Raw genomic sequence first — 25,214 nt, forward strand, 5'->3', positions numbered from 1 at the left:
GGCTTACACCAATCTATAAACTACCATTGAATGCTATTCTTACTGATTGAGTTTAGAGGCAGTTTGAGTTCAAACTGCATTGACAGCCAGCTTAATTACTAAATAAATATGAAATACTGTAGAATAGTTTAAAATGTGTGGGAATATGACAACTGAAATTTCAGCAAAGATGAAGAACAAAGTTTTTTCTAACTCTTTCATACAGGAACAGTAAAATGTGATATACCGTATTTCAGTATTTTGTTTTAAATTATGATTAAGATAGCCTTACTTGTCACTGGAAGATCTCCACATGGTAAAACAAGGGGCTCCAACATTTAACATTTGTCAGACTAATTTATATTCCAGTGACCTTAGGGCTACCATTCTGCTGCAAATCTCAGATCTTAGTTTAGTGATGAGTTCCACATCAGACAATGTAAGTACTTATGCACTGTAATCTTGATTTTGTACCGCATCCATTTTGCATCCAACGAAGAAGTTAGAGTGAAGCTAATTGAGAAGGCATTGGGTATTGTCTGAAGAGAAGTTTTGTTAAAGTTAAAAGAAACTTTTATTTTAGTAACAAACTACTTTGTCCTAACTGATGCTTTCAGCTGGGTGTATATTTTAACAAATGTTCTTCCATTTCTGCACTATTTTAAAGAATTTCACCGTGGTAAGTTTGGAGCTTTTGTCTGCTTGTTTTACCCTCTATCTGAACTTAATCAAGTAAATGCAATTGGCAGGAAAAATTGCAGCATTGCAATAAGAGTTTCAAGCCAGCAGATGAATATTTAAACATAAAAGAGGAAAATGAGCATATATTGTGTGACATTGTACTTTTGATGACATATACTGAACTGAATAGAATTATTTGCTGGGGTTGCCCATTGCATGAATTAGATTCTAAATGGTTTTGTACTAATTGATAAATAATGTTTTAGAATGACGTGAAAAGATCCTGTTTTTAATAATTACAGTATATTGGAAAGAAAATTTGGAAAATAATCTGATATGTAAAAATGTCATTTTATGCTCCAACATGGCCCTAGGAGATCCAAAAGCACAGCTAATTTCGTAAAAGTAGACATATGAATTATATCAACACACACAAAATACTGGAGGAACTCAGGAGGCCAGACAGCATCTATGGAAAAAGTATAGTTGACGTTTCAGGCTGAGACCCTTCATCAGGACTGGAAAGAAAGATGAGGAGTCAGAGTAAGAAAGTGGGGGGAGGGGAGAGAGAACCACAAGGTGAGAGGTGAAACCAGGAGAAGGAGGGGTGAAGTGAGTAGCTGGGAAGTTGATTGGTGAAAGAGATACAAGCCTGGAGAAAATGGAGTGGGGGAGGTGGAGTCTGATAGTGAGGAAGAAGGCCATGGAAGAAAGAGAAGGGGAAGGAGCACCAGAGGGAGGAAAGTGATAGGCTGGTAAGGAGATAAGGTGAGAAGCAATTAGGAAGGGGGAATGGTGAAGGGGCGGTGTTGGGGGCATTTCTGGAAGTTTGAGAAATCGATGTTCTTGCCATCAGGTTGAAGGCTACCCAGACGGAATGTAAGCTGTTGCTCCTCCAACCTGAATGTGGCCTCATTGTGACAGTAGAGGAGACCATGGGCTGTCATGTTGGAATAGGAACGGGAAACGGGATTAAATTTGGAGGCCACTTCATCACCCCACTCATCAACTTTGCCTCCAACTTCCACCCTGCCCTTAAACTTACTTGGTCCATTTTCAGCAGCTCCCTCCCCTTTCTCGATCTCTCTGTTGTTAACCCAGGAGATAGCTTATCTACTGATGTCTATTATAAACCCACTATCTCTCACAGCTACTTGGACTATACCTCTTCCCACACTGTTACCTGTAAAAACGCCATCGCCTTTTCTCAATTCCTCCATCTCTGCCGCATCTGCTCTCAGGATGAGGCTCTTCATTCCAGAACTAAGGAGATGTCCTCCTTCTTCAAAGAGAGGGGATTCCCTTCCTTCACCATCAACATGCCCTCAACTGCATTTCTTCCATTTCACTCACAACTTCCCTCACCCCATCCTCCCGCCACTCCATGAAGGATGGGGTTCCTATTGTTCTCACCTATGACCCCACCAGCCTTCATGTCCAGCACATAATTTTCCATAACTTCCACCATCTCCAATGGGATCCCACCACCAAGTATATCTTTGCCTACCCCCTCCCAACGTTCTGCTTTCCACACGGACCACTCCCTACACAACCTAGTTGTCCATTCACACCTTCCCACTGATCTCACATCTGGCACTTATCCTTGTAAGTGCTACACCTGCTCCCTCACTACCATTCAGGGCCCCAAACAGTCCTTCCAGGTGAGGCGACACTTCACCTGTGAGTCTGTAGGGTTCATTTCCTGTATCCAGTGCTATCGGTGTGGCCTCTTTATATTGGTGAGATCTGATGTAGATTGAGAGACAGCTTTGCTGACCACCTATGCTCTGTCTGCCAGAAAATGTGTGATCAACCAGTGGGGTCCCATTTTAATTTCACTTTCCATCCCCATTGTGGCAAGTCAGTCATGGCCTCCTCTACTGTTTTGATGAGGTCCCACTCAGGTTGTAGGAACAGCATGTTATATTCCATCTGGGTAGCCTCCAATCTGATGGCATCAACTTCGATTTCTCAAGCTTCTGGTAATGTCCCACCCACCCCCTCACCATTGCCAATTCCCAAATGCCTCTCTCCTTACCTGCCTATCACCTCTCTCCCTCAGGTGCTCCTTCCCCTTTTCTTTCTTCCATGGCCTTCTGTCCTCTCTCTCCAGCCCTGTATGGCTTTCACCAATCAACTTCCCAGCTCTTTACTTCACCGTTGCCCCCCATTCCCAGTTTCACCAATCACCTTATGGCTCTTTCTCCCCTCTCCCCACCTTCATACTCTAACTCCTCATGTTTTACTCCTGAACTGATGAAGGGTCTCGGACCGAAATGCAGATTTTCTCTTATATATGTAACATATTGTCAATTAGCATATCGGGTACTTCAGAACTGATCAATGAGTCAATATTGAACTAACTGATTTCAGAGCAGCAATTGTAAATGTTCTGTCATCTGTGATGGTTTTCCAAGCTTACCCGATCTCAGAATGCTCTGCTGATTAGTTTTAATTCAGTCCTTGCAATGAATTCTCTCTGAGAGCACTGCCATTCCCTAGTGATTGTCATTACTGGAGTCAACAATTCCCACATCTTTTTGACAACAGGAAGTTGATGTTTTACAAATAAAATAAATTCAAGGAACAGTACATCCTTTTCTTCCATTAAGGCAACTAACTGAGAATAAATAAAGTATTCTCTTCTGGCTTTTCCATTAATGCACTTTATCGGGATACTTACTTAGCTCTTGGTCTTGAATGTATTTCATCTGGGGACACATGTGAACTGACACACACTCTCTAATGTGTTTCACTGTCCAGGCCTAGCAATCATCTTGAAACAAGTACAGAATAATTCATAGCAAGAATCCTACAGAACTGTTAAAACATTGCAAGTTCCTTTGAAGATTCCATCCATGCTGTAGGTATGATTGTGACTCTTGGCAGAGCAGGCAGAAAGCATCTTCGAGTACAGATCCCTTCACTTGAAGTACCCTGAATTCACGGTAATACTGGAGCATGGCCACTCAGTTGCACGCTATTTTACACTGCAAAGATTATTTATTACTCCCAACAGAATCTTAGTTGTGGAACACATTAGCAGAGGCCCACGTGAGTTGTCTTCAATGCAATGTTTCCAGGAGAATACTAGACTATAATACTATACTTCCAGGAGAATCAACGGTTACAATCATCATAGCTCTTCAAGCTGATCACTGAGAAATGTTTCAATTACAGCGAGATAGCACCGTTCTACTTCAGAACTATATGCAATGGCATCAAGTGTGTTGGAAGTGTAATGAAGTGCATTTGGTGTAGAGTATACAAGGAAAAGGCTACAGGATGTTGAAGATCATGGTCAGATAGAATTAGTGAAAGATATGCACTCCAAATTATGCAAATGTTGGTAAATTAGCAGTTAATTAAACATGATAACAACATTACTGTAATATTTCCAAAAATTTGCTTTGTAGATTGTCACATTCAAAACATGCAGGCTCATCATTCAGTGACTCATATCATGGCAGATGCTGTTATATTATGCCAAGATTTAGTTATCAAAGAACAGATTCCATATCAAAAGGTTTCCCATTGCCAGATAGTACTTCCAAGTGTACAGTACTTGTAAATTCAGTGAATATTTACAGTATATTCACTGTAAATTTTTACTTGGAATTGATAATAATGATATTTATGTGAATATACTTTGCATATTAATTTGACATAAGAACATCAGAAATAGGAGCAGGAATAGGCCATCTGGCCCATCGAGCCTGCACCATCATTTAATAAGATCATGGCTGATCTGGCCATGGACTCATCTCCACCTACCTGCTTTTCCCCCATAACTGTTAATTCCCCTACTATGCAAAAATCTATGCACCCTAAATATATTTACTGAGGTAGTCTTCACTGCTTGAATAGGCAGAGAATTCCACAGATTCATCACTCGCTGGGAAAAGCAGTTACTCCTCATCTCATACATAAAGCATGTCTGTCTGTCTGTCTCCATCCTAAATCTAGTCCCCCGAATCTTGAGTTTATGTCCCCTCTGACAAAAGCTATTGAACCATTTAACCAATACTTTCTCTAGGGTCATTTAGTTCTATTAAATAATCTTATTGCTGGAGAGAAAAATGCTGGCATATTTGTCTGTATTGACTGTAAAAAGTAACAATAGTCTGCCATTCCATTATCTACTGTTGAATATCGCCTAGTTCAAATCAAAACTTCAAAAATTACCATAAAAGTTAGTGGAGGTAACCAGTTAAAGAAAACCAGACTCTGTACAAGGCTTTCCCCATTTAATGAGTTATTAAAAATGTATTCTACATGAAACACTGCTGTGGGTAAGCAGCATCCATCATCAGAGATATCCACCACACAGATCATGCTCTCTTCTTGCTGCTGCCATCAGGTAGAACAGACAGACAGATAGACAGACAGACATACTTTATTGATCCCGAAGGAAATTGGGTTTCGTTACAGCTGCACCAACCAAGAATAGTGTAGAAATATAGCAATATAAAACCATAAATAATTAAATAATAATAAATTAATTATGCCAAGTGGAAATAAGTCCAGGACCAGCCTATTGGCTCAGGATGCCTGACACTCCGAGGGAGGAGTTGTAAAGTTTGATGGCCACAGACAGGAATGACTTCCTATGATGCTCAGTGTTGCATCTCGGTGGAATGAGTCTCTGGCTGAATGTACTCCTGTGCCTAACCAGTACATTATGGAGTGGATGGGAGTCATTGTCCAAGATGGCATGCAACTTGGACAGCATCCTCTTTTCGGACACCACCGTCAGAGAGTCCAGTTCCACCCCCACGACATCACTGGCCTTATGAATGAGTTTGTTGATTCTATTGGTGTCAGCTACCCTCAGCCTCCTGCCCCAGCACATAACAGCAAACATGATAGCACTGGCCACCACAGACTCATAGAACATCCTCAGCATCGTCCGGCAGATGTTAAAGGACCTAAGTCTCCTCAGGAAATAGAGACAGCTCCACCCTTCTTGTAGACAGCCTCAGAACTCACACCACTGGGTTCAAAAACAGTTACTACCCCTTAACCATCAGGCTCTTGGAATAAAATGGAATAACTATCTTCACCTGCCCCATCATCAAAATATTCCTGCAACTAATGGCCTCTCTATAAGGACTCTTTATCTTGTTATCTCATGTTCTGGCTATTTATTGCTGTATATTTATATTTGCATTTGCATGATTTCTTGTCTTCTGCATTCTAGTTGATCTTTCATTGATCCTATTATAATTAGCATTCTGTAGGTTAGTTGAGTGTGCACTTTGATAACAAAATTTCCTTTGAACTTTGAACTTAAAGTAAAAGCAAAGATTTAGTGATGGTCATTGAATTAACAATATAAAAATAATAGATTTATATTTCAATTTACTGTTCAAGTGCAGCATCCAAAATATCTACTAACATGTTTCAGGCACATATGGAATAAATAACATTAGATTTAGTACTGGAAAAAGTCTCTCAAGTTTTGTTGACGTTATTGATGATTCATGATCTTGCTTAGCTAACTGTGAATATGCGGTAAGTAATAAGGGAACTATCTAAATAGCCACAGAGTCAAACACCACACAGCTGTCTGAATAAAAAAGATCTTATTTCAACAAAGCATTTGAGTTATATTTTGATAAATTTTGCAAATTCACTCCCAGTGACAAAGGTTTCAGACCCTCAGTCCCAGACAAAATTGGACGTTAAACAGGAAATGCCTGTGTAGGGATATAAATGACAAAACAGAACAACATCATTTGGAAAACATTTTCTTTTATAAACAGTGCCTTTCATTTGTTTGAATATATAGTTTTAAGGGGTGCAGTTATAATAACACTTATTTGTAATTAACTCTCAATATTTCACTACAATTAAAAATGACAGAATAACATTGGATTCGTGACCCAGTATAACACAGAAGTGAAGTGTTTTGAGATCCCCCTCGGAGGGGACTTGAAGTTACATAGAATAACTTTAGAATCACATCAAACAGGGCTTGAAAAGTACTCCGGGACCTTTAAAACCCCTGTTAAAAACCCTTAGCACTTTATAAGCTAAAACCAATTTAAAAAAAAGGTGAAAGCAAGAGAGTGCACATAGGGCCTTGGGAAGGCAACTTGTCAGCCTTGACTTAGTTGGTGGCACTCTCACCTCTAGGTCATTTTGTGGCTTCAAACCCCACTCTGGGGACTTAAGTACAAAAAAAGACCTACACCTCAGTACCCTGTACTGTTATATAATGATCTTTTGAAGGAAATATGAGAAGCCTGGATTGAGTGGACAGCCAGCACTTGTTTCCCAGGACCGCAATGGAAAATATCAGATGACATACTTCTCAGGTGAGTGGAGGAAGATGTTGAGAAGATGTCAGAGGTAGGTTTTACACACAGAGAGGGATAAGAGTCTGCAACGCACTGGCAGGGGTGATTAATTAGGAGGATTTAAGCGACTCTTAGTCACATGGGCGAAAAATAACGGAGTGTCATGGGCTTTGTAGAGGGATGGATTAGATTAATTGTGGAAACTCAGCAGGTCAAGCAGCATCTATGCAGGGAAATAAACAGTCAACACTTCAGGCCAAGACTCTTTATCAGTCTTGCATCTGCAGAATCTCTTTGTTCTATGTTCTATATAAATGTTAAAACAAAACTTAGTTTACATTCTCAGTTAGGAATATAATATCCATGGCACTCTATCCAAAAACAAGAGTAGCATTCTCTCCTCATACTGTTCTGCACTAAGCATTCAACTGATATTTCTTGATCATTATTTCTTTGCTCTTCATTTCCAAGTTCTCATGGTGATTATACTTCTTAGTGTGCTTGACTAGCTGAAAACTATTTGGTTTCACTTCTCCTGAGGATGTGAGAGGATCTATATGAATAATTTTTTTTATTCTTTTTCATTTGCTGAAAATTATTTCCTGCACATTCCATTGCAATCTTCAGATAAATTAAGTATCATGCCCCCAATCAATCACAATCAGAATCAGGTTTATTATCACCGTTATATGTCAAAGAATTGGTTGTTTTGTTGCAGCAGTACTGTGCAATATATATAAAAATTACTTATTTTACAATAGACTTGTATGTATATAAAAATGAACAGTGTGAAGAGAGAACAAAATAGTGAATTCATGTTTGTGGGTTCATTAATCATTCAGCAATCTGATGGTAGAGGGGAAGATGCATTTCCTAAAATGTCGAGTGTGTGACTTCAGGCTCTTAAACCTCTTTCCCTGATGGTAGTAATGAGAAGAGGGCATGTTCTGGGTCATGGTGAATACCATCTTCTTGAGACACTGCTTTCTGAAGGTGTCCTTGATGGTGGGGAGGCTGGTGCCCATGATGGAGGTGGCTGAGTCTCTACATCCCTCTGCAGCTTTTTCAACCCTGTGTATCGTAGCTTCCATATCAGACAGTGATGCAATCAGTCATTACTTTTCACTTTTCATCAGTTGAAATTTGCTAGAGTCTTTGGTGACATACCAGATCTCCTCAAGCTCCTCATGAAGTCCAGCCACTGGCATACCTTCTTCATAAATGCATCAATATGTTGGGCTCAAGATAGATTCTCTGAGATGTTGATGCCCAGGAACTTGGAGCATCTCACCCTTTCCACTACTGACTGCTTTCCACTACTGACTAGTGTGTGTTCTCTTTACTTCCCCTTTCTGAAGTCCAAAGTCAACTTGGTCTAACTGATGTAGAGTACAAGGTTGTTGCAGTGACTGCTGAGCTACCTCACTCCTATGTGTCTCGTCACCATCTGAGATTCTGTCAACAATTGTGTCATCAATGAACTTACAAATGGCACTTGAGCTGTCATTGAAGAGAAGCTGTTATTTCCAATCTGAGTTAATAGTTTTGTACTGCACAGCTTTATCGTAACTCTTTGTATTACCTGCAGGTTATGAAGACCAAACACAAAACTAGTTTTAAAGCTTTTGCTGGAAAAATGTCTACCTCTGTAATTATCGTGGAAAGGATATCACAGTGGCGAGGAAGAGTGGCAGGAAAAATTTATGGGAACTTGGAGTCAGATTTGTTGAGAGTATTGGTGGCATCTGTAGAGAATCTGCAGAACATGTTATTATGAATAAAATAACTTTAATGAGAAGGCCTAATGGAGGAGAAAACATAGGTACTGGCTGTGAAAAAACATTTCTGTTTTCAACAGAGTCAATACAGTGTGTTAATGCCTTGCTGAGAGACATGGATGTGACCTCTACTCCATGTGGTACCATTGTAGCATTGGCTTAGTAAGTTGGAGGGCAAAAAACAGATGGCAGGTGCTTTCCCAAAGCGAGGAAGGAAAAGGTCTGATCTGGTGTACTTCCTGAGCCTGACTCGGTGCAACATTGAGTGAGGCCTGAGTATAGAGCTAACCCTCATCCTGTTGATGGCGTGAGACAAAGAAGTCCAAAGAGAGACAACAAGATGACAAAATGGAAGGGGAATTCAAATAAAAGAGTAAATATATCTTCACTAAAGCATGTAATATATAAATAAAAGCTTTGTTTCTGGACTTACCATGGACTAAAATTCCCATGATGGCAGCCAGGGTACATACATTCCACAAATTAAATAAATCTGATATTCAAAGCTGGAATGGTTGCTAATGAAAATGCATCCTTTAGATTGTTGTAAAATCCTACCTAATTCTCCAATGTTCTTTTGGGACAGAAATCTTCTGGACTAGACAAGACTCCAAATCTATAGAAGGGCAGTTGACACCAAGCCATTCAATTGGATGAACTCATAATGACCCTGGCTCTCTCAAAATACTGAAAATACTGCAACTTGTTCACACAGAATAAAACATGGTGATCGACCCAGCCCAGTCTGCTCCACAAATCCCTCTTCAACAACTGCTCATGAATATTCTGCAGTGGAACAAAAGCTGGGTTTAATTACTCGTATAATTTACAACTTTAATCTAATGTCCTTGTCTTTCCATCATCAGCCTGTGTGGAACAGAGAACAGTTGGGTACAGGCATGAATGGAGAAACTTAAGGTGGGGGGGATATATGGGAGGCAGGGTTTAAGGGTTGGCGCAAGATTGTTGGCCGAAGAGCCTGTACTGTGCTGTACTATTCTATGTTCTATGTTCTATGAATACAGGCAACTGAATTTTTGCAATATGGCCCTCAATGCATTTCCAAGAGCTACTTATGGCATTCCATTGGTGTCAAGGTACAATGAAAGCTTACTTTCTCGTGAATCTCTTTACAGTCATAATTGACCAAAGGAACTGGATATTCAGGAATGATTCACCCAACTAAAGCCTCCATCATCCAAGATAACTAACGTTACATGGACTCCTGAATGATATCAGTGAATCCTACCTGACACTAATAATGGCCAATAATGTTCATTTTTGAATAGACAATGAGAGAATTATAATGGTCTCACCTGATGCGGGGATACATAAAAAAGGTGGGTCTGCCCAGTTCAACAAAGAGAATGAATGATTGATGATAGAATTGCAAAGTCTCTTAGAAATGAAAGAATGAATGGCCAATGAAAGAATGATAAAATCCCTTGGCTGATGAGGTGATAATTAATTTCCAGAAGAATTGCATCTGCCCAGTTAGCCTTTGGCAGTGGTACCCCCAGTGTTAGAGTTCTGAAACCGCGCTATCTTAATTTTGTTTGTGACACTGTTGGAGCCTGTTATTTACAGTCTGGAGTTCAAGTGAGTGAGCTAGCGCTCTGCTGTCCCAGAGAAAATTCCAGGAGAGAAATACAAGTGTGAGATACCACAAGGAGAAGCTCAGAGATGAGACAAAGAGCCATGATCGGCTGCATTTCTCGCCGATTAAAGTGTCGAGGAAGACTGAGGCATCGAGGCGAATGCGAATGAGAGTGAACATTTCTTGGATAGGCTGTTGGCTCGAGTTGCTGCTCTTGGAGAGGCCACTGGTTCGTATGACTTCTCTCGAAGAGGCCACTGGTTTGAGTCACTGCCCTTGGTTCATGACGCTTTCCTCAGTGAGGCCACCCGTTCGTTCGTGTGGCTTTCCTCGGAGAAGCTGTTGTTTTGAGTCGCTGCCCTTGGAGGGGCCTCTGGTTCAAATCGTTGCCCTCGGAGGAGCTGCTAGTTCTTGTCCCTTCCCTCGGTGTGGCCACTGTTTCACGTTGCTTTCCTCAGAGAGGCTGCCGGTTCGAGTTGCTGCCATCAGAAAGACCACTGGGTCCCGATGCTCTGGGACATGTTTTTGAAATTCTGAGATTTGTGGATTGAACTGTAGTTCATATTGGCCTCTTTCAGTTCTGTGTTTTTTTTCATGTGTTCATCCATTCTTGCTTGTTGCTGATTGGTGGGCTGGGGGTTTGGGTGATCCGTTAGATTTTGTGTGAGGGAGGGGTTGGACGTGTTTGAGGTTTGCGAGTTTTTGTTTCTTTTTCTTTTCGTGCTAATTGATGTCTTTCTTAAAACTACATATGTTTTTCTGTATTCTATGGCTATCTGGGGAAGACAAATTTCAGAGATGTATTCTGCGGACATACTTTGAAAATAAAATTAACCTTTGAACCTTGTTCTCATTATTACCATCAGGAAGAAGGTGCAGAAGCCTGCAGGCACACAATCAATGATTCAGAAATAGGTTCTTCTCCTCTGCCATCCAATTTTTGAATGAACATTAAGCTCATTTTTTTTACTTCTATTTTTGCTCTACTTATTTAATTTAACTATTTAATATGTACACTTACTGTAATCTATGTGCTTTTTGTATTATTATGTATTGCATTGTACTGCTGCTGTGAAGGCAACAAATTTCACAACATATGCCACTGATATTAAACCTGATTCTGATTCAGTGCTCTATCAACTTGAAGCCTTTGAGTCATCTTCAATAATCTTTCCTGTCCTTGATAAAAAAAAATCACCCAACCATGTGCCTATGCAGACAAACGCTGGCCACCACAGTTTCCAGTGTTGTGCATATAATGAAAAGGAGTGAGCTCAGACTACCTAGCTGCAATATGAAAACAACCAAAAAGTGAGAAATGCTGGAAATACTCAATAGATCAGACAGGATCCATGGAAACAGAAAAAAAAGTTAGTATTTCAGCTGTAAGACACTTGATCTGCTGAAGGTTTTTGGACCTAAAATGTTAATTCTGTTAATCTTTCCCCAGGTATTCTCTGACCTGTATTCTCTGTTTCAATCTCCTGCATCCTTTAAAATTTTCAGCCCCCATATTACAAATCAGCGACACCTTTGTTTAAATCAACTTATCAATATTACTATCCTCCTTCCGCTGTCCCCCACCTTTTTATTCTAGTATCTTTCCCCTTCCTTTCCAGCCCTGAGGAAGGGTCCTGGCCCACCCCAAGACTGCTTATTCATTTCCATGGATGCTGCCCGACTTGCTGAGTTCCTCTGCCATTTTGAACACATTGCTTTGGATTTCTAGCTGCTTGCAGAATTCCTCGTGTTTACGAAGTGCTAGATGTCAACAAATGCATAAAGATAGATAAACCTTCAGGGATGAATGACACCTATCCCAAGTTTCAATGGGGAAAAAAGGGAGAAGATTTTTGGGGCTCCTGCAGGTTTTTGCATCTGCATTAGCCAAAGGTGGGGTGCCAGATGACAGAAGGATTGGCAATGATACTCCTTTATTTAAGAAGTGCAGTGGGGCTAAGCCAGCTGAGTTTCACATCAGTGGTAGGGAAATCATTGGAGAAAATCCTTGGTGGCAGGATATATGTATATTTGGAAAGGTAGGGACTGATCAAGAATAGTCAGCATGGCCATCTACAGGAGAAATCCTGTCTACTGATTTCATTGAGGATGTTGACAAAGGGTTGATGAAGACAGGACAGTAGATGTTGACGTTATGAAGTTTAAAAAGTCATTTAACAAGGTCCTGCATGGTAGCTTGGTCAAGAAGTTTAAAACAAATGAGATCAAAGGCAGGCTGGAAAATTGGATCCAATATGGGCTTAGTGATAGGAAGCAGGCAGTGATATTAGACGGGTGTTTTTCTGGTCAGAAGTTTTTGATGAGTGGTGCATCACCAGGACTGGTGTTGGGACCTTTGCTTTTTTTAATATATATCAATACCTTGGATTTGAATGTAGGAGAAGTAATTAGAATTATTCAGATGACATGAAAATTAGTGGTGATGCAGATGGTGAGGAAAGCTCTTAAGAGTCAGCAAGATACCCTTGGGCAGAGCTTTGACATATGAAATTAGATCCCAACTATGACGATGCATTTTCAACACATATAGGAGTGGGATGTGCTGAGGAAATGGTGGAGCAGTAAGGAATGCTGATAAAGTGAGAGATGTAAGGCTCCAAGTCCACACAGGTTGAGAGGGTCATGACGAAACCAATGGCATGCTTGTCTTCACAGGTTGGGACATGGAACATAAGATTTGAAACATTATTTTGCAACTTTACGAGGCACTTATTGGACAGATTTGGAGTATTGTGTCCAGCTCTAGCAAGAGTGCAGAAGAGATTCATCAGAATATTGCCTTTCACCCCCTGAAATGACGACTGTTCATTTCCATGGATGCTGCCTGACCTGCTGAGTTCCTCCAGCAATTTGTGCGTGTTGAAATAGATTTAGTTTAGATGGAGAAAAAAGTTCAGGTCAGAAGTGACGGGCCGAGGGGTCCCTTTTTATGCTGTATGCCTCTGACTCTAAGTTATGATGTTTTAGCTCTATTATTCTGGGGTTTTCTTTTTAAATATTTACAACTAATATCAGAAAAGTACAACTGGAAGTTACTCATGTCATTACATTTTCTTTTCTACAGTAATCTCACTTATCAAAGGCTTCTAAAGGACTGGTACATGTATCCTGTGCAACTAATGTTGTTTCAGGAAAGATTACGGTGTTTTCATTTCCAAGCCACACAATTAGACGAGCTACTTCCCAGAAATATAATTCAGGGTGGTCCCATTTTATACAACCCAGAATCTTGACCTAAAATACAATAAAAATTTTACATGCTCCCAATGCGATGCATATTATTAGAAAGCACCCTGTGTTTTTGAAAAAACTTATCAGTTAACAACAATTGATCCAATAAAATAAATACTTCTAGCAATGGAATTTTACATTTAGCAGGACAGGTACAATAGAGACAGTGCATTATTGCCAATTTTTATTACAGAGTTCAAAGATAATATTCATTTTATTTGTTCATTATTACTCCAGGGTGCATTTGTGTCAAAGACGTTTATAATTTAAGAAGTCTGAAACAGATGTTGGTTTTATCAACATTCATGTTGTGGTGTTAAGTCTGTGATAATAAATCTGTAATTAGTTCCAGCAGTCTGTAGAGATGATGGGCTCTAATGAAAATTAAGTCAATTTTTGTAACTTGTGGATGAAGTGCACTAAACTGTGCAGAAGAATGAAATTGCTTTAAAAATATAGTTTCTAAAGGTTTCAAATGAATGTTGATTAGAATAAACAGAACAATGGAGTATCTGGATAGATTATCATCAAATTATCAACATAATAAATAAATTTGCTAGTCCATGCAAATAGTAAGGAGATGGAATACACACAACAATCAACTATCGGGCTGAAGCTGTTTCAATATTGTCTTTCCAAACTTTCACAATTTTCCATAACAAGCATGGCAAAGAATTCCACAAAACTTTATCATAATGCATGCTTTGAACATCTTTGTAATAGGTACATGTAGAAAAATGACCACCTCCAACAAGAATGCATTTAATTGCCTCTCTTTGACATCCCAGAGCAAGCCAATCATTTAACTTTCCCTATGCAGCCCACGTCCATTTGGGGTGGAGTGAGGGTGAACATCATTTGCCAAAAATTTAACAAGATTAACCTAAGAACTATGGCCTCAATGATAGATCAGAAGTTGGATGCATTTCACTCTGACTCCACAGATACTTTGTACCGCCTCCACAGCACAAATTGAGTTTTGATGGGTGCATAGGTACAGCTCCAACATCTCAGAATTTCTAAACCAGCCACACACAACACCCCTATTTGCTATAATTATTCACTTCCTCTGCCACTGGAACAACAAGGATGCAAAGTATGCTATCTTCAAATAATAATAAGAGATATTTCTCAAACTGAACCATCGAGAAGGCAAAGTGCACTTCAAGCCCTAAATAACATTGTTTTAATGAGAACAAAGTCACCAGAGAAATACAGCTGGTAGATATAATATCAATCTTTTATTCAACAAAATGAGACACTCTCTAAAGGAAGAGACCGGTTTGACCCAATATTACGTGATGTTTTATATGCTAAAGATCAAAGAACAATTCTATATTTACAATGTCTCTATAGTGCTTCCTTTGAAGTACACATAATTTTCACATCTCCTTCGCACCCACACTCCAGACACCCAAAACGAATGTTAACCAGCATTCTCTGGTTTTTCAATTATTTGCTCTAAGAACCTCTTGTTCAGGGCTGCATTTAAAGTTTAATCTACAATCCCTGTTCAGGTCTGACTTGTTGCTGAAGTTAATATTTTGCTATATACTCTTGGTCCAGAATATGCCCTAACAAACACTGAATTGGAAACATATTTCCAATCTTTCACTTTAACCTGGTACTCGCTTTTCAAGAACACTATGGGAATACTTTCTCCTAAATGGCTGCAACAGTTCATGGTGGCACAATGGTGCAGTTAGTGAAACCATTTCCCCTCAGTGTCAGAGACATGGTGCAATCATGAACATCAGGCACTGTCTGTGTGGAGCTTGTACGTTCTCCCTGTGACTCAGTGGGTTTTGTCTGGGAGCTCCAGTATTATCCCACATCCTAAAGATAAGCAGTTTGGCAGGTTAATTAGCTACTGTAAACTGATCCCAGTGTGTGGGTAACAGGCAGAATTTGATAATAGCTGATGAGAATCTAAGAAGAATAATAGAGCATAGAACAATACAGCACAGACAGACCCTTCAGCCTATAATATTATGCTAAATTAGATGAGTAATCAAATGCCCAATTTGCCTCATCCCGTCTGCCTACACAATGTCCATATCCTTACATTTCCTGCTGAGTTGAGCTTCCAAAGGCCTCTGAAATCCTCAATCATATTTCTCTCCACCTACACCCAAGAAATTCATTCCAGGCACCCACCAACCTCTATGTAAAAAACTTGCACCAAGTATCTTCTCTGAATTTATCCCATCTCGCCTTCAATGCATGCCCTCTGGTATTAGAATTTTTAACCCTGGGAAAAAACGATACTGGCTACATACTCTGTCTGTGACTCTCATAATTTAGTGCCAGCTATCATGCCTCTTCTCAGCTTACACCACTCTAGAGAAAACAATCCAAGTTTGTTCAAACTTTCCTCATAGCACATGCCCTATAAACCTCTTCTGCACCCTCTTCAAAGCCAAGCCACCCTTCCTATAATAGGGCAGCCAGGAATGGATGGAATACTCCAGATGCAGACTTATAAAACAGGACAGCTTTCTGACTCCTGATATCAGTTCATCAACTAGTAAAGATCTGAGGCCTCCATTGGTCAGTGTCAATCATAGATGGTATGTCCTAGTGGTCTGGGTACGTAAAGCCAGGACAGTACGATGTGCAGGGCGAGCTGCTACCCATTAATAGGCTCCCCCTCTCCACAAATCTGATGAACCCAAAGGAATGGCAGAAACTGATACTGTTTGGCACCAGCAGATTCTCAGGAGATGCCAGTCAGTGTTGGACTCAATGTAGGACTGCCTTTGGAAGCATTCGGGCTCTCACGACCAGAATGTGTAACAGTTTCTTCCCTCAAGCTATCAGACTCCTCAATACCCGAAGCCTGGACTGACACCTTGCCCTACTGTCCTGTTTATTATTTATTGTAATGCCTGCACTGTTTTTGTGCACTTTACGCAGTCCAGTGTAGGTCTGTAGTCTAGTGTAGCTTTCCCTCTGTTTTTTTTTATTACGTAGTTCAGTCTAGTTTTTTTGTACTGTGCCATGTAACACTGTGGTCCTGAAAAACGTCTCATTTTTACTATGCACTGTTATGGTCGAAATGACAATAAAAGTTGACTTGATTTGACTTAAGAGACTCCAGCTCTGAAGATTTCCCTTGGAGTTTACTCACAAAGTGATCCCCATGAGTGGGTATAGTCACAAGGCAGCAGAGTTTTAAGATCAGTGTTTTCCTTTCAGATGAGCAGCCAGCCACAGCTGATGAGACCCATCGGCCGGAGACTAATAAAGATAAGCATGCCATATTCCTTCTTTATCATCCTATCAACCAGAGTAGCCACTCTCAGGAGGAAAATTGAATCAGAAGTGTGTTTTATGCAGAATCAATGAAAATGGGTGGCAGATGGTTGACATAGACTTTGTGAATGAAGGACCAGTTTCAATATTTTGTTTCTCTATGGCTCTTTAGAAATGAATGAGGATATGCAATAAACACTGTCCTTGCTCGTGATGTAAAAAATAAAAATTATATGCTCTCAATGCACTCATGGATGCATTGAGTGGCAACCTTGCCTTTTCTTTAGTGTTTGTTGTTTTTCAAGGCCGAGTTGACACTCGACCCAGCATGGATGAAAAGCGTACAAGGAGCTGGCTGCGATTTGAACCAGGGACCTCTCGGTGCCAATGAGACTACACCACCAGCTGGTACACATCCAATAAACAAATAAAATTTAACCATTTGAGGAAAAAATAGTGATATAAGTTTGATAGAGCTCCACAGAAATGATCTTGGATTTTTCAGGATCTTCTTTTGCTTACAGAATCATAGAGGAAGTCCATTTGGCCCACTGTGTCCATGCTAACCATTCAGCAGCCACTTGCACTAATCCTATATTAATCACAATTTCCTTTATTCTCCCCCACATATCTTTAGAATGTAGGTTTAAACCACCATAGCCAAGAGATAACCACACATTCAGAAAGAGACTCCATATAGACAGCAGCAGAGGTCAAGATTGAATCTGGGTTACCTAATTTTTGAGGCAGCAACTCTATTAGCTCTGCCTCTATGCCACTCATTCTCTGAAAGCTACAGTGCTTGAATGATGATGTATTTATTTATTTGTTAGTTTGTCTGATTATTTAGAGGGACATCGTGTAACAGGCCCTTCAAGCCCAACAAGCTGGAACACGCAGCAACTCACCTAGTTAACCCTAGCCTCATCACAGGGCCATTTAAAATGACCAATTAATTGGTAGCTGCTATGTCTTTGGACTGTGGGACGAAACTGGAGCACCGAGAGGAAACCCACATATTCACGGGAAGGGCATAAAAACTCCTCACAGAGGACATCAGAATTGAACTCTGAACTCCAACTTTTCATTGTGTTTGACGCAATGGACAGAGAAAAGGCAAATCCACTCTTATAGATGAGACAAAATAAATGGGGAATATGCTCATAAATGCTTCAAAACTCTTTGCCTCTGAAGTGCATATAAAACTCAAAAAATCCTTTATTTTCTTGCAGGCTGATCTCTGCCTCTACCTCTTTTATGCACTGAAAGATGCCCGACATTGGAGAGAATCCAGAAGTAGTTCATGAAAGTGATCTGGAGAATGAAAGGATTAAATGTTTGAGGAGCATGTTGTGTCTGTGATTGAAGTCACCAAAGAGAAAATATGGAAGTCTTTATTCATCACGACAAACAGACATAAAGACACTCTTGATAGAATCTCACAAACCCAGAAGTAACAGTGGGTGATTCAATACAATTTCAATACTTACAATGACAGCACTCACTTCAATATTTTGGGTTAACAATGTTTCATTTGAATTACATATTCTTGAGGTTCTGTGCAGAGCCCTCTTCTGTACTCCCTTGTCATCTGTGACTATGTTCCTGTACGTGGTTCTAACTCCATAATCAAGTTCGCAGATGACACCATGGTGGTTGGCCTGATCAGAGGGGATGACGAGATGGCCTACAGGGACAAGGTTCAGCAGCTGGCCACGTGGTGTGCCGGCAACAACCTGGCCCTTAACACCTAGAAGACCAAGGAGATCATTGTGGACTTCAGGCATGCTAGGAGCCACACTTACATCCTCATCTATATCAATGGAGCTGTAGGGAAGCGTGCATCAAGCTTCAAATTCCTTGGTGTCCACATTTCTGATGATCTCACCTGGTCCCTGAACTCCTCCATCCTGATCAAAAAGGTGCAACAGTGCCTTTATTTCCTGTGGAGCATCAAGAAAGCTCAACTCTGTCCCAGGATACTGATGGACTTTTACTACTGTACCATTGAGAGCAGACTCACCAACTGCATCTCAGTGTGGTATGGCAATTTTCCTGTATTGGACCGCAAAGCACTCCAGCGTGTGATGAAAACTGCCCAGTGAATTATCGGCACCCAATTGCCCACCATTGAGAACATCTACCATAAACGCTACCTGGGCAGGGCGAGAAACATTATCAAGGATGCATCTCACCCTAACTATGGACTTTTTACTCTCCTCCCATCCGGTAGGTGCTACAGGAGCCTCCGCTCCCGCACCAGCAGGCACAGGAAGAGCTTCTTCCCTGAGGCTGTGACCCTACTGAACCTCACATCACAGCGCTAAGCAGTATTGCACCCATATAAAAGTCTCAGTACTTTTATATTTGTGTGCCATAGCACTTACTTTTTATTCACAGTTATTTTGTAAATAACACTATCCTTTGCATTCCTGGTTAGATGATAACTGCATTTCAATTGGCTTGGTATCTGTACTTGGCACAATGACAATAAAGTTGATCTAATCTAATCTAATCTAATATCTACAGTGAGAGACACTCTGAAGGTTCAAACATCCTTGTCACAAAGTAATTCACAGAAATAATCTAAATGCTTCTGAAGACACAGAGCCAATCACCCAAAATTTATGAGAGTCATGGCTGTTTCAAAAACACAAAAGCTATTGATTGCCTATAACTGTGACCATGTTTCATATGCTAAGTGACAACAACAGCCTGGTCTACCAGTTTGCATTCAAGTCACAGTGCTGCAAATAACTTAGCCATGGTGCCTAGTTTGATGCAGGCCAATTAACACAACCCAATTGTCTGATGGAGTCGGTGTATTGGCACCGGACTTTGGATAAGAAGAAATTTCTTTAAACAGAGTGTAGCAAATCTTCGGAATTCATTGGTACAAATGGTGTTGGAGGCCATGTCATTGGGTATATTTAAAATTGAGGTTGATAGGTTCTTGATTTGTCAGGGCATCAAAGGTTATGGGATGAAGGGCAGAAGAATGTAGTTGACAGAGGTAATAAATCAATCATGGTGGAATGGCAGAGCAGCCTCAATATGCTGAATAGCCTAAATCTGTTCCTATATTTTATGGTCCTGTGGTCTAAGATGAGTCTACAGTCTTGACTGATTTGCACATGTACCAATTTCTATCCAGTGCCCAGCCACATAATGCAATCAAAGATTATCAAAATAGAACATTTTGCACCTCAAGGCTTGACATATGAACATAAGGAATCTCCCGATCAAGGCATGGGCATTTGATCATACTGCTAGTGCAGGGATGGAAAACTCTTCATTTTATGATTTAGCTTCAAATTAATAGCTTTAAAAGGTTAATGCTCTTCAGCTTCCTTTGTAACAACAAAAAATTGTGTTTTCTAGATTTTTAATTTCTTTCTCCTGACAGAGGAAAGTATTACAGAATACAAATTATTTCTTGCATGTTATGATTGCTTATAATACTAATATTGGTTGCATTAATGTAAATGATTGCACAACATAATTCTCTGTTAAAGACATAAAATTAGATTTTTTTCTAATAGTATTAATGCTTCGTACCGCAACCTATCCAAAAAGGTAGGCAGTAGGTGTTCACTGCTCTGTAAAGTTGATAGAAAATTATACTGATGAGAATCCTGAACTGACTGGGATCCTTCAGTTCTTTCACAAGGGAAGAACATTAGTTCTGACAAGAACGTATTCCCTTTCTGCTGAATCACATCTAGGGCAAGTGAATAACTCAAGTTTTATCAAGGCTTAGATTCCAAAAGAGGTACTCTGGCACCCAAATTAAATAAAATTTAGAGTCATCAAGGTTTCTTCTCAAACTATATCTGCAGATTCACTGAGAGAAACACATCTATCAAGTATGAGGAAAGAAGTGTTGTGGTCATCTTGTAAATAAATTCAGCAATTAATTGTTAACTTGTCTTTATATTACCTGAACAATCTTCTCCAAAATCTTCTACAAATTCCTCACATGTAACAGCGGGAATTGAACCTGGGTCGCTGGTACCATAAAGCGTTGTGCTAGCCACTACATTATCGAGCCACCCAACTTAGTTGTTAATAAGTTTCCACAGACATAAATAAGGCCCTCAACCATTTACAGATCTACATCCATTATCCAACTTTGCATGATCTGAGGAGGCAGTTGGAATTCCCCGTTACTGCTGCTGAGAGTTGTTAGGAAGAATGCATTGCAATATTTAGGAGATATTCACTAAACTTCTCATTACTTATTTCTAGGCTGCTGAGTCCAAAGCATGAAAATAAATGTATGGTGTATTAAAATTAGAACATCCTGATATAAAAATCGATTTTAATTTTGGGGATGTTAAACGATGAGCATTTAATGCAATTGTCTGATCTGCCATCCTCTGCTTTTGAAGTGAGGCTTCTCATTGTTTTTGAAATAACTTAATATCTTCTCTGAAGTTGCTGAACTTCATACAAGTGTGTTACGCCTTCCCTGTCCACGTACGTTAATAACCAGTTTAGACATTAAGAACATTTTATTTCTACACTAAGATGAAAACTGAAGCCATCTTTGAAAAAGATTAAAATTCTGGTATCGTTTGGACACAACTCTTAATACCCCAGTCAGTTCACTTGCTGAGAACATCTCTGACCCACAGCTCAGGATGACAAATGATGGCATAAGCATGACATTACCTACAGCCTTTGAAATTGATGTCTGAAAGGATTCAAATGATTTCATGCCTCATACTGACCTTTAAGTTGCTCCAACATAGTGGAGTTGTCAGGATTTACATGCTTCTTCATATACCCCTGGCCAAAGGAACCCAAGCAATTCAGAAGCCAGATGTTCTCTGTTGTGTACGGGAAGAAATGCACCGTTGAAATCATCTAAGCATGGCATTGTGAATGTGAAGTATGGACACACTGATCGTGCTGAAAAGCAATAGCATGGTTATCAACTCTTCTTAAATAGCTTCTCAAAAAATATATTGATAGTATTTCACACTGAGTGCAACCAGTAAGAGATGCTTTATAACCTTTGACCTTGCCAATTCATTAAAAAATGTTTTTAATGAATCCAGAACAATTGTTAAAGCAGAACCACTCATTTGCCAGAAACAAAATGTGAGGAATATTTTTATTCTATGTTTGCACAGTCCTTACTTCCCCCAAGGAAAATTGTAGAATAAAAGGTAAATTCTTCAAGTTTGGGACAGGATTCAATACACAAGCTGAAGCTGAACACCCCCATGTTCCTTGGCTAAAAATCTCTGCATTTTCTAACAAGTGATCTGAGCACCTCATGTTTCATTATTGACACATATTAGGTTTCCCTAAGCTGCCCCTTAAAAGTTCTCTTCAGAGTCCTCAGTAGCAAACCTCGTGTCTGACTTCAGCCTTTAGAGAACTGCCACTTAGACCACAAGACCATAAGATATTGGAGCAGAATTTGGACATTCAGCTCATTGAGTCTGCTCCAGCATTCCAACATGGCTGATTTATTATTCCTCTCAATCCCTTTCTCCTGCCTTTCTCCCTGTAACCTTTGACACTCTTTCTAATCGAGGTACTTTCTACTTCTGCTTTAAATATACCCAATGACTTAGCCTCTGCAGCCATTTGTGGCAATGAACTTCACAGATTTACAACTTTAAGAAATTCCTCCTCATCTCTGTTCTAAAGGGACATCCTTCTCTTCTGAAGCCGCACCCTTTGGATTTAGACTCCCTCACTTTAGGAAATGTCCTCTCCACTTTCAATATTTCATTGTTTTCAATGAGATCCCCTCACTCTTCTGAACTCCAGTGAGTACAAGCCCAGAGTCATCAAATGCTCCTCATACGTTAAGACTTTCGTTCCCAGGATCGTTCTTCTGAAGCTCCTCCAAACCCTCTCCAATGCCACTGCATGCTTTTCTAGATAAAGGGTCCAAACTGCTCAGTGTTCCAAATGTACTCAGACCAAAGCCGCATAATTGCATCCATGCTTTTATACTCTAGTCATCTCAAAATGAAAGTAATATTGCATTTGCCTTCTTTACCACCAGCTCAATGTGCAACTTGTGTTAGACAATTCCCTCTGCCCTGGCTTCAAGTGTTTCATGCCTTATTAGCTCAAGATTCCATCTGTGTGCCATTCTCAAAATCATACCACAACATGAGTGTCAGAGTAAAGCTGTGAAGGTGTTTTTTTCTCTCCCCTGAGGCTGCTTGGCTCTTCGCCATCATGGTGTCCCTCCATAGACTGAGTTGCAGTTTGTGAAATGGGGGTAAGGGAGACTGTGGGGTAATTGACTCTAACCATTCCGTTCTCCTATTTTAAACAGACTCCCATAAGAAGTAACAAATGATGTGTCAACAAATCATTTACTCAAGCAGACTTTAATGATCTCAAATGATCTCATTGAATGTTTATGGAAACTGTTTAAATAGCCGCCGTCAGTCAATCAAATCAGCACATTCTGGGGATTAAATTTTCCCGTAGAAGCTGAAGAAAAACTATTGAAAGAACTGAATCTCCACATCTAGGTCCTATCTTGCCCTACCAGTTCAACCATCAATTCCCAAAACCCAGGCCCTGATCTCTGACTAATCATCCCGTCTCCTTCCATCCCTTATCACCTACACATCACTCAGACTAAGCCCCAAGTGTAGTGGGGACAGTGTACATAGGAGACAGGGATGCACACTCGCTGCAGGTGAATGTAAGTAATGTGAGAATAGTGATTAAGTGTGAGGAAGCCACCAGTTTTGATAAGCTGATCCACTCTGTTGGACATGGCTGTCCCAAGGATGGTCACCATTATCTATCTCCTCCATGATATTAAAATGTCCACTTCCTGTTAATTGATTCTGTATGTAGTTGTGGTCTGACAGATTAAGCAAGATGGAGGGCAGTGAGCCAATTAGTATTGTGCAAAGTCTTTGGGTGATCTGCTTTAATGTGAGCAGAACGTGAAGCAGTACACATGAGGCTTATGTCAGTACTGTGCTTGTGAAGGTGAGTACATAGATAAAATAAACAAAAGGGGTTCTGAAAATGCTGGAAATCCAGGCAACATGCATAAAATGCTGGTGGAACTCAGGAGGTCAGGCAGCATCTACGGAGAGAAATAGGGAGTCCATGTTTGGAGCCCAGACCCTTCATCAGGACTGGAAAGGAAGGGGGAAGAAGCCAGAATAAGAAGTGGGGGGAGGGAAAGGTGAACAAGGTAAAAGGTGATAGATGAAGCCAGGTGAGGGGAATGGTAGGTGGGTGGGTGAAGCAAGAAGCTCAGAGATGGTAGGCAGAAAGAAGTAAAGAACTGAAGAAAAGGGAATCTGATAGAAGAGGAGTATGGGGCGTAGGAGAAAAGGAAGGAGGAGGGACATCCGTGGGCAGCTGAGGAAAAGAGAATGGGTAAGTGGGAGCCAGAATAGGGACTAGCAAAAGAGAGAAAAGGGAGGGGGGGCAACTCACTGGAAGTTAGAGATATCGATTTTCATGTGGACAAGGTCCAGGCTGTCCAGGCGAATATAGTATTGCTCTTACAACCTGAGAGAGGTTTCAGCATGGCACTAGAGGAGGCTAATGAACTGGCATGTCAGAATTAGAATGGGAAGTAGAACTTAAATGGGTAACCACTGGGAAATCACGCCTGCTGTGGTGGATGAAGTGAAAGTGCATGACAAAACAGTCCTCCAATCTACACTGGGTGTCACCAGTGGAGAGAAGGTCATACTGGGAGCACTGGGATGTGGGTAAGATTCCTCATTTAGAGAGATTTCTAGTGGATGAGATTGTGGCAAACTTCAAAATGCCTGATAACAGTTGATACTTCATATTGCATTCACTGCCTGACCAATGAACTTCTTGTGAAATTGAACTTCAGTCTTCAGGACTCCTTTTCTAGTATCAACTTCCATGGGTGTTAGCTGCCACTTACTTTCACGTGTGTGTTTGGAGAGCTTCCTGGTCTCCTGCTGGCACCGGTTGTCTCCTTACCTGCTTCACCTTATGCAGCTTCTGAAATAGTGGCTGCATTTATTTTCTCCTGTAAACTTCACTCTTTTTTGCTGTGTCCATTTCAGTTGGGAATAACTTCCATTGCTGGCTGTATTGACTATCACCTTTAATAATGTAGTAGCAATGCCAAAAGGCTTTAGCTGGAGCTGGCCGTAAGAGTCATCCTAGCCAACTGGAAGTGTAGTGGCATCTGCATTGGACTTTGAGGTGAGTGGTCCCGGGTCCAAATCCATCTGGCTCCTTGCACGCTTTCCATCCATGCTGGGCTGAGCGTCAAGCTAGCAACTCGGCCTCGTGAAAAAAAACCAGACAAAACGCTAAAGAAACGGCAAGGTTGCTGCCCGAAGTGCCATGAGGCACAGAAAGGGACAACACCTGTAAGAG

General features: G+C 40.5%; 1 long non-coding RNA gene across 2 annotated transcripts in view; it reads left to right on the forward strand.

The window, feature by feature from the left end:
• LOC132404202 (uncharacterized) overlaps positions 1 to 18,210 on the forward strand; it is a 119,786-nt gene extending 101,576 nt beyond the window's left edge. The window contains exon 8 of one of the 2 annotated variants that reach the window (XR_009515456.1): positions 18,077 to 18,210. This is a non-coding gene — a long non-coding RNA (uncharacterized LOC132404202). The remainder of the gene's footprint in view (positions 1 to 18,076) is intronic. The other variant, XR_009515458.1, reaches the window with a different exon arrangement.
• Positions 18,211 to 25,214: the final 7,004 nt, after the last annotated feature.

Source organism: Hypanus sabinus, chromosome 13 (assembly GCF_030144855.1).
Source record: "Hypanus sabinus isolate sHypSab1 chromosome 13, sHypSab1.hap1, whole genome shotgun sequence".
Lineage (NCBI taxonomy): Eukaryota > Metazoa > Chordata > Chondrichthyes > Myliobatiformes > Dasyatidae > Hypanus > Hypanus sabinus.